We start from the raw sequence: 9656 nt of genomic DNA on the forward strand, positions 1-9656 counted from the left end.
TGGCCGCCAAGGGGAAAGCCTAAAACACAAGTAACCCCAAGTCTGTTGTCAGAGGGAAATCTCAGACATTCTGCCGACCGGCGCAACTTACAGATATGGGCCTCGGGTGTCCAAGCCACCGAGGAAAACAGGGAACCCCATGCATTTTCGAAAAGAGGACACCCGTGGGAATCCGCAGAGGTGTGATTTGCGCCCATCGCCCCAGATTTTTTTACCCAGACAGCCCTGCAAAGTCGGAAATGTGGGGAAAAAAACGCTTTTTCAGCACATTTCGCTCGTCGCACCCATCGAAACACGCCCCCCACAACACATGGCCTACCGTCCCGCGTTCCCACAGGTGTCCCGATGAAAACGGTACCCCACATGTGTGGGTGCACCTACCTGGCCGCCAAGGGGAAAGCCTAAAACACAAGTAACCCCAAGTCTGTTTTCACACCGGAAATGTCACACTCTCACATCATACAGATATGGGCCTCGGGTGTCCAAGCCACCGAGGAAAACAGGGAACCCCATGCATTTTCAAAAAGAGGACACCCGTGGGAATCCGCAGAGGTGTGATTTGCGCCCATCGCCCCAGATTTTTTTACCCAGACAGCCCTGCAAAGTCGGAAATGTGGGGAAAAAAACGCCTTTTCCGCACATTTCGCTCGCCACACCCATCGAAACACGCCCCCCACAACACATGGCCTACTGTCCCGCGTTCCCACAGGTGTCCCGATGAAAACGGTACCTCACATGTGTGGGTGCACCTACCTGGCCGCCAAGGGGAAAGCCTAAAACACAAGTAACCCCAAGTCTGTTGTCAGAGGGAAATCTCAGACATTCTGCCGACCGGCGCAACTTACAGATATGGGCCTCGGGTGTCCAAGCCACCGAGGAAAACAGGGAACCCCATGCATTTTCGAAAAGAGGACACCCGTGGGAATCCGCAGAGGTGTGATTTGCACCCATCGCCCCAGATTTTTTTACCCAGACAGCCCTGCAAAGTCGGAAATGTGGGGAAAAAAACACTTTTTCCGCACATTTCGCTCGCCGCACCCATTGAAACACGCCCCCCAAAACACATGGCCTACTGTCCCGTGTTCCCACAGGTGTCCCGATGAAAACGGTACCTCACATATGTGGGTGCACCTACCTGGCCGCCAAGGGGAAAGCCTAAAACACAAGTAACCCCAAGTCTGTTGTCAGAGGGAAATCTCAGACATTCTGCCGACCGGCGCAACTTACAGATATGGGCCTCGGGTGTCCAAGCCACCGAGGAAAACAGGGAACCCCATGCATTTTCGAAAAGAGGACACCCGTGGGAATCCGCAGAGGTGTGATTTGCGCCCATCGCCCCAGATTTTTTTACCCAGACAGCCCTGCAAAGTCGGAAATGTGGGGAAAAAAACGCTTTTTCAGCACATTTCGCTCGTCGCACCCATCGAAACACGCCCCCCACAACACATGGCCTACCGTCCCGCGTTCCCACAGGTGTCCCGATGAAAACGGTACCCCACATGTGTGGGTGCACCTACCTGGCCGCCAAGGGGAAAGCCTAAAACACAAGTAACCCCAAGTCTGTTTTCACACCGGAAATGTCACACTCTCACATCATACAGATATGGGCCTCGGGTGTCCAAGCCACCGAGGAAAACAGGGAACCCCATGCATTTTCAAAAAGAGGACACCCGTGGGAATCCGCAGAGGTGTGATTTGCACCCATCGCCCCAGATTTTTTTACCCAGACAGCCCTGCAAAGTCGGAAATGTGGGGAAAAAAACGCTTTTTCTGCACATTTCGCTCGCCGCACCCATCGAAACACGCCCCCCAAAACACATGGCCTACCGTCCCGCGTTCCCACAGGTGTCCCGATGAAAACGGTACCTCACATGTGTGGGTGCACCTACCTGGCCGCCAAGGGGAAAGCCTAAAACACAAGTAACCCCAAGTCTGTTGGCAGAGGGAAATCTCAGACATTCTGCCGAGCGGCGCAACTTACAGATATGGGCCTCGGGTGTCCAAGCCACCCAGGAAAACAGGGAACCCCATGCATTTTCGAAAAGAGGACACCCGTGGGAATCCGCAGAGGTGTGATTTGCGCCCATCGCCCCAGATTTTTTTACCCAGACAGCCCTGCAAAGTCGGAAATGTGGGGAAAAAAACGCTTTTTCCGCACATTTCGCTCGCCGCACCCATCGAAACATGCCCCCCACAACACATGGCCTACCGTCCCGCGTTCCCACAGGTGTCCCGATGAAAACGGTACCTCACATGTGTGGGTGCAACTACCTGGCCGCCAAGGGGAAAGCCTAAAACACAAGTAACCCCAAGTCTGTTGTCAGAGGGAAATCTCAGACATTCTGCCGACCGGCGCAACTTACAGATATGGGCCTCGGGTGTCCAAGCCATCGAGGAAAACAGGGAACCCCATGCATTTTCAAAAAGAGGACACCCGTGGGAATCCGCAGAGGTGTGATTTGCGCCCATCGCCCCAGATTTTTTTACCCAGACAGCCCTGCAAAGTCGGAAATGTGGGGAAAAAAACGCTTTTTCCGCACATTTCGCTCGCCGCACCCATCGAAACACGCCCCCCACAACACATGGCCTACCGTCCCGCGTTCCCACAGGTGTCCCGATGAAAACGGTACCCCACATGTGTGGGTGCACCTACCTGGCCGCCAAGGGGAAAGCCTAAAACACAAGTAACCCCAAGTCTGTTTTCACACCGGAAATGTCACACTCTCACATCATACAGATATGGGCCTCGGGTGTCCAAGCCACCGAGGAAAACAGGGAACCCCATGCATTTTCGAAAAGAGGACACCCGTGGGAATCCGCAGAGGTGTGATTTGCACCCATCGCCCCAGATTTTTTTACCCAGACAGCCCTGCAAAGTCGGAAATGTGGGGAAAAAAACGCTTTTTCCGCACATTTCGCTCGCCGCACCCATCGAAACACGCCCCCCAAAACACATGGCCTACTGTCCCGCGTTCCCACAGGTGTCCCGATGAAAACGGTACCTCACATGTGTGGGTGCACCTACCTGGCCGCCAAGGGGAAAGCCTAAAACACAAGTAACCCCAAGTCTGTTGTCAGAGGGAAATCTCAGACATTCTGCCGACCGGCGCAACTTACAGATATGGGCCTCGGGTGTCCAAGCCACCGAGGAAAACAGGGAACCCCATGCATTTTCGAAAAGAGGACACCCGTGGGAATCCGCAGAGGTGTGATTTGCGCCCATCGCCCCAGATTTTTTTACCCAGACAGCCCTGCAAAGTCGGAAATGTGGGGAAAAAAACGCTTTTTCCGCACATTTCGCTCGCCGCACCCATCGAAACACGCCCCCCACAACACATGGCCTACCGTCCCGCGTTCCCACAGGTGTCCCGATGAAAACGGTACCCCACATGTGTGGGTGCACCTACCTGGCCGCCAAGGGGAAAGCCTAAAACACAAGTAACCCCAAGTCTGTTTTCACACCGGAAATGTCACACTCTCACGTCATACAGATATGGGCCTCGGGTGTCCAAGCCACCAAGGAAAACAGGGAACCCCATGCATTTTCGAAAAGAGGACAACAGTGGGAATCCGCAGAGTTGTGATTTGCACCCATCGCCCCAGATTTTTTTACCCAGACAGCCCTGCAAATTCGGAAATGTGGGGAAAAAAACGCCTTTTCCGCACATTTCGCTCGCCACACCCATCGAAACACGCCCCCCACAACACATGGCCTACCGTCCCGCGTTCCCACAGGTGTCCCGATGAAAACGGTACCTCACATGTGTGGGTGCACCTACCTGGCCGCCAAGGGGAAAGCCTAAAACACAAGTAACCCCAAGTCTGTTGTCAGAGGGAAATCTCAGACATTCTGCCGACCGGCGCAACTTACAGATATGGGCCTCGGGTGTCCAAGCCACCGAGGAAAACAGGGAACCCCATGCATTTTCGAAAAGAGGACACCCGTGGGAATCCGCAGAGGTGTGATTTGCACCCATCGCCCCAGATTTTTTTACCCAGACAGCCCTGCAAAGTCGGAAATGTGGGGAAAAAAACGCTTTTTCCGCACATTTCGCTCGCCGCACCCATCGAAACACGCCCCCCAAAACACATGGCCTACTGTCCCGCGTTCCCACAGGTGTCCCGATGAAAACGGTACCTCACATGTGTGGGTGCACCTACCTGGCCGCCAAGGGGAAAGCCTAAAACACAAGTAACCCCAAGTCTGTTGTCAGAGGGAAATCTCAGACATTCTGCCGACCGGCGCAACTTACAGATATGGGCCTCGGGTGTCCAAGCCACCGAGGAAAACAGGGAACCCCATGCATTTTCGAAAAGAGGACACCCGTGGGAATCCGCAGAGGTGTGATTTGCACCCATCGCCCCAGATTTTTTTACCCAGACAGCCCTGCAAAGTCAGAAATGTGGGGAAAAAAACGCTTTTTCCGCACATTTCGCTCGCCGCACCCATCGAAACACGCCCCCCACAACACATGGCCTACCGTCCCGCGTTCCCACAGGTGTCCCGATGAAAACGGTACCCCACATGTGTGGGTGCACCTACCTGGCCGCCAAGGGGAAAGCCTAAAACACAAGTAACCCCAAGTCTGTTTTCACACCGGAAATGTCACACTCTCACATCATACAGATATGGGCCTCGGGTGTCCAAGCCACCGAGGAAAACAGGGAACCCCATGCATTTTCGAAAAGAGGACACCCGTGGGAATCCGCAGAGGTGTGATTTGCACCCATCGCCCCAGATTTTTTTACCCAGACAGCCCTGCAAAGTCGGAAATGTGTGGAAAAAAACGCTTTTTCCGCACATTTCGCTCGCCGCACCCATCGAAACACGCCCCCCAAAACACATGGCCTACTGTCCCGCGTTCCCACAGGTGTCCCGATGAAAACGGTACCTCACATGTGTGGGTGCACCTACCTGGCCGCCAAGGGGAAAGCCTAAAACACAAGTAACCCCAAGTCTGTTGTCAGAGGGAAATCTCTGACATTCTGCCGACCGGCGCAACTTACAGATATGGGCCTCGGGTGTCCAAGCCACCGAGGAAAACAGGGAACCCCATGCATTTTCGAAAAGAGGACACCCGTGGGAATCCGCAGAGGTGTGATTTGCGCCCATCGCCCCAGATTTTTTTACCCAGACAGCCCTGCAAAGTCTGAAATGTGGGGAAAAAAACGCTTTTTCCGCACATTTCGCTCGCCGCACCCATCGAAACACGCCCCCCACAACACATGGCCTACCGTCCCGCGTTCCCACAGGTGTCCCGATGAAAACGGTACCTCACATGTGTGGGTGCACCTACCTGGCCGCCAAGGGGAAAGCCTAAAACACAAGTAACCCCGAGTCTGTTTTCACACCGGAAATGTCACACTCTCACATCATACAGATATGGGCCTCGGGTGTCCAAGCCACCAAGGAAAACAGGGAACCCCATGCATTTTCCAAAAGAGGACACCAGTGGGAATCCGCAGAGTTGTGATTTGCACCCATCGCCCCAGATTTTTTTACCCAGACAGCCCTGCAAAGTCAGAAATGTGGGGAAAAAAACGCCTTTTCCGCACATTTCGCTCGCCACACCCATCGAAACACGCCCCCCACAACACATGGCCTACCGTCCCGCGTTCCCACAGGTGTCCCGATGAAAACGGTACCTCACATGTGTGGGTGCACCTACCTGGCCGCCAAGGGGAAAGCCTAAAACACAAGTAACCCCAAGTCTGTTGTCAGAGGGAAATCTCAGACATTCTGCCGACCGGCGCAACTTACAGATATGGGCCTCGGGTGTCCAAGCCACCAAGGAAAACAGGGAACCCCATGCATTTTCGAAAAGAGGACACCCGTGGGAATCCGCAGAGGTGTGATTTGCACCCATCGCCCCAGATTTTTTTACCCAGACAGCCCTGCAAAGTCGGAAATGTGGGGAAAAAAACGCTTTTTCCGCACATTTCGCTCGCCGCACCCATCGAAACACGCCCCCCAAAACACATGGCCTACTGTCCCGCGTTCCCACAGGTGTCCCGATGAAAACGGTACCTCACATGTGTGGGTGCACCTACCTGGCCGCCAAGGGGAAAGCCTAAAACACAAGTAACCCCAAGTCTGTTGTCAGAGGGAAATCTCAGACATTCTGCCGACCGGCGCAACTTACAGATATGGGCCTCGGGTGTCCAAGCCACCGAGGAAAACAGGGAACCCATGCATTTTCGAAAAGAGGACACCCGTGGGAATCCGCAGAGGTGTGATTTGCGCCCATCGCCCCAGATTTTTTTACCCAGACAGCCCTGCAAAGTCGGAAATGTGGGGAAAAAAACGCTTTTTCCGCACATTTCGCTCGCCGCACCCATCGAAACACGCCCCCCACAACACATGGCCTACCGTCCCGCGTTCCCACAGGTGTCCCGATGAAAACGGTACCCCACATGTGTGGGTGCACCTACCTGGCCGCCAAGGGGAAAGCCTAAAACACAAGTAACCCCAAGTCTGTTTTCACACCGGAAATGTCACACTCTCACATCATACAGATATGGGCCTCGGGTGTCCAAGCCACCGAGGAAAACAGGGAACCCCATGCATTTTCGAAAAGAGGACACCCGTGGGAATCCGCAGAGGTGTGATTTGCACCCATCGCCCCAGATTTTTTTACCCAGACAGCCCTGCAAAGTCGGAAATGTGGGGAAAAAAACGCTTTTTCCGCACATTTCGCTCGCCGCACCCATCGAAACACGCCCCCCAAAACACATGGCCTACCGTCCCGCGTTCCCACAGGTGTCCCGATGAAAACGGTACCTCACATGTGTGGGTGCACCTACCTGGCCGCCAAGGGGAAAGCCTAAAACACAAGTAACCCCAAGTCTGTTGTCAGAGGGAAATCTCAGACATTCTGCCGACCGGCGCAACTTACAGATATGGGCTTTGGGTGTCCAAGCCATCGAGGAAAACATGGAACCCCATGCATTTTCGAAAAGAGGACACCCGTGGGAATCCGCAGAGGTGTGATTTGCGCCCATCGCCCCAGATTTTTTTACCCAGACAGCCCTGCAAAGTCGGAAATGTGGGGAAAAAAACGCTTTTTCCGCACATTTCGCTCGCCGCACCCATCGAAACACGCCCCCCACAACACATGGCCTACCGTCCCGCGTTCCCACAGGTGTCCCGATGAAAATGGTACCCCACATGTGTGGGTGCACCTACCTGGCCGCCAAGGGGAAAGCCTAAAACACAAGTAACCCCAAGTCTGTTTTCACACCGGAAATGTCACACTCTCACATCATACAGATATGGGCCTCGGGTGTCCAAGCCACCGAGGAAAACAGGGAACCCCATGCATTTTCGAAAAGAGGACACCCGTGGGAATCCGCAGAGGTGTGATTTGCACCCATTGCCCCAGATTTTTTTACCCAGACAGCCCTGCAAAGTCGGAAATGTGGGGAAAAAAACGCTTTTTCCGCACATTTCGCTCGCCGCACCCATCGAAACACGCCCCCCAAAACACATGGCCTACTGTCCCGCGTTCCCACAGGTGTCCCGATGAAAACGGTACCTCACATGTGTGGGTGCACCTACCTGGCCGCCAAGGGGAAAGCCTAAAACACAAGTAACCCCAAGTTTGTTGTCAGAGGGAAATCTCAGACATTCTGCCGACCGGCGCAACTTACAGATATGGGCCTCGGGTGTCCAAGCCACCGAGGAAAACAGGGAACCCCATGCATTTTCGAAAAGAGGACACCCGTGGGAATCCGCAGAGGTGTGATTTGCGCCCATCGCCCCAGATTTTTTTACCCAGACAGCCCTGCAAAGTCGGAAATGTGGGGGAAAAAATGCTTTTTCCGCACATTTCGCTCGCCGCACCCATCGAAACACGCCCCCCACAACACATGGCCTACCGTCCCGCGTTCCCACAGGTGTCCCGATGAAAACGGTACCCCACATGTGTGGGTGCACCTACCTGGCCGCCAAGGGGAAAGCCTAAAACACAAGTAACCCCAAGTCTGTTTTCACACCGGAAATGTCACACTCTCACATCATACAGATATGGGCCTCGGGTGTCCAAGCCACCAAGGAAAACAGGGAACCCCATGCATTTTCGAAAAGAGGACACCAGTGGGAATCCGCAGAGTTGTGATTTGCACCCATCGCCCCAGATTTTTTTACCCAGACAGCCCTGCAAAGTCGGAAATGTGGGGAAAAAAACGCCTTTTCCGCACATTTCGCTCGCCACACCCATCGAAACACGCCCCCCACAACACATGGCCTACCGTCCCGCGTTCCCACAGGTGTCCCGATGAAAACGGTACCTCACATGTGTGGGTGCACCTACCTGGCCGCCAAGGGGAAAGCCTAAAACACAAGTAACCCCAAGTCTGTTGTCAGAGGGAAATCTCAGACATTCTGCCGACCGGCGCAACTTATAGATATGGGCCTCGGGTGTCCAAGCCACCGAGGAAAACAGGGAACCCCATGCATTTTCGAAAAGAGGACACCCGTGGGAATCCGCAGAGGTGTGATTTGCGCCCATCGCCCCAGATTTTTTTACCCAGACAGCCCTGCAAAGTCGGAAATGTGGGGAAAAAAACGCTTTTTCCGCACATTTCGCTCGCCGCACCCATCGAAACACGCCCCCCACAACACATGGCCTACCGTCCCGCGTTCCCACTGGTGTCCCGATGAAAACAGTACCCCACATGTGTGGGTGCACCTACCTGGCCGCCAAGGGGAAAGCCTAAAACACAAGTAACCCCAAGTCTGTTTTCACACCGGAAATGTCACACTCTCACATCATACAGATATGGGCCTCGGGTGTCCAAGCCACCGAGGAAAACAGGGAACCCCATGCATTTTCGAAAAGAGGACACCCGTGGGAATCCGCAGAGGTGTGATTTGCACCCATCGCCCCAGATTTTTTTACCCAGACAGCCCTGCAAAGTCGGAAATGTGGGGAAAAAAACGCTTTTTCCGCACATTTCGCTCGCCGCACCCATCGAAACACGCCCCCCAAAACACATGGCCTACTGTCCCGCGTTCCCACAGGTGTCCCGATGAAAACGGTACCTCACATGTGTGGGTGCACCTACCTGGCCGCCAAGGGGAAAGCCTAAAACACAAGTAACCCCAAGTCTGTTGTCAGAGGGAAATCTCAGACATTCTGCCGACCGGCGCGACTTACAGATATGGGCCTCGGGTGTCCAAGCCACCGAGGAAAACAGGGAACCCCATGCATTTTCGAAAAGAGGACACCCGTGGGAATCCGCAGAGGTGTGATTTGCGCCCATCGCCCCAGATTTTTTTACCCAGACAGCCCTGCAAAGTCGGAAATGTGGGGAAAAAAACGCTTTTTCTGCACATTTCGCTCGCCGCACCCATCGAAACACGCCCCCCACAACACATGGCCTACCGTCCCGCGTTCCCACAGGTGTCCCGATGAAAACGGTACCCCACATGTGTGGGTGCACCTACCTGGCCGCCAAGGGGAAAGCCTAAAACACAAGTAACCCCAAGTCTGTTTTCACACCGGAAATGTCACACTCTCACGTCATACAGATATGGGCCTCGGGTGTCCAAGCCACCAAGGAAAACAGGGAACCCCATGCATTTTCGAAAAGAGGACAACAGTGGGAATCCGCAGAGTTGTGATTTGCACCCATCGCCCCAGATTTTTTTACCC

This window comes from Ambystoma mexicanum, chromosome 5q (assembly GCF_040938575.1).
Source record: "Ambystoma mexicanum isolate Mex_15411 chromosome 5q, UKY_AmexF1_1, whole genome shotgun sequence".
In the NCBI taxonomy this organism is placed as follows: Eukaryota; Metazoa; Chordata; class Amphibia; order Caudata; family Ambystomatidae; genus Ambystoma; species Ambystoma mexicanum.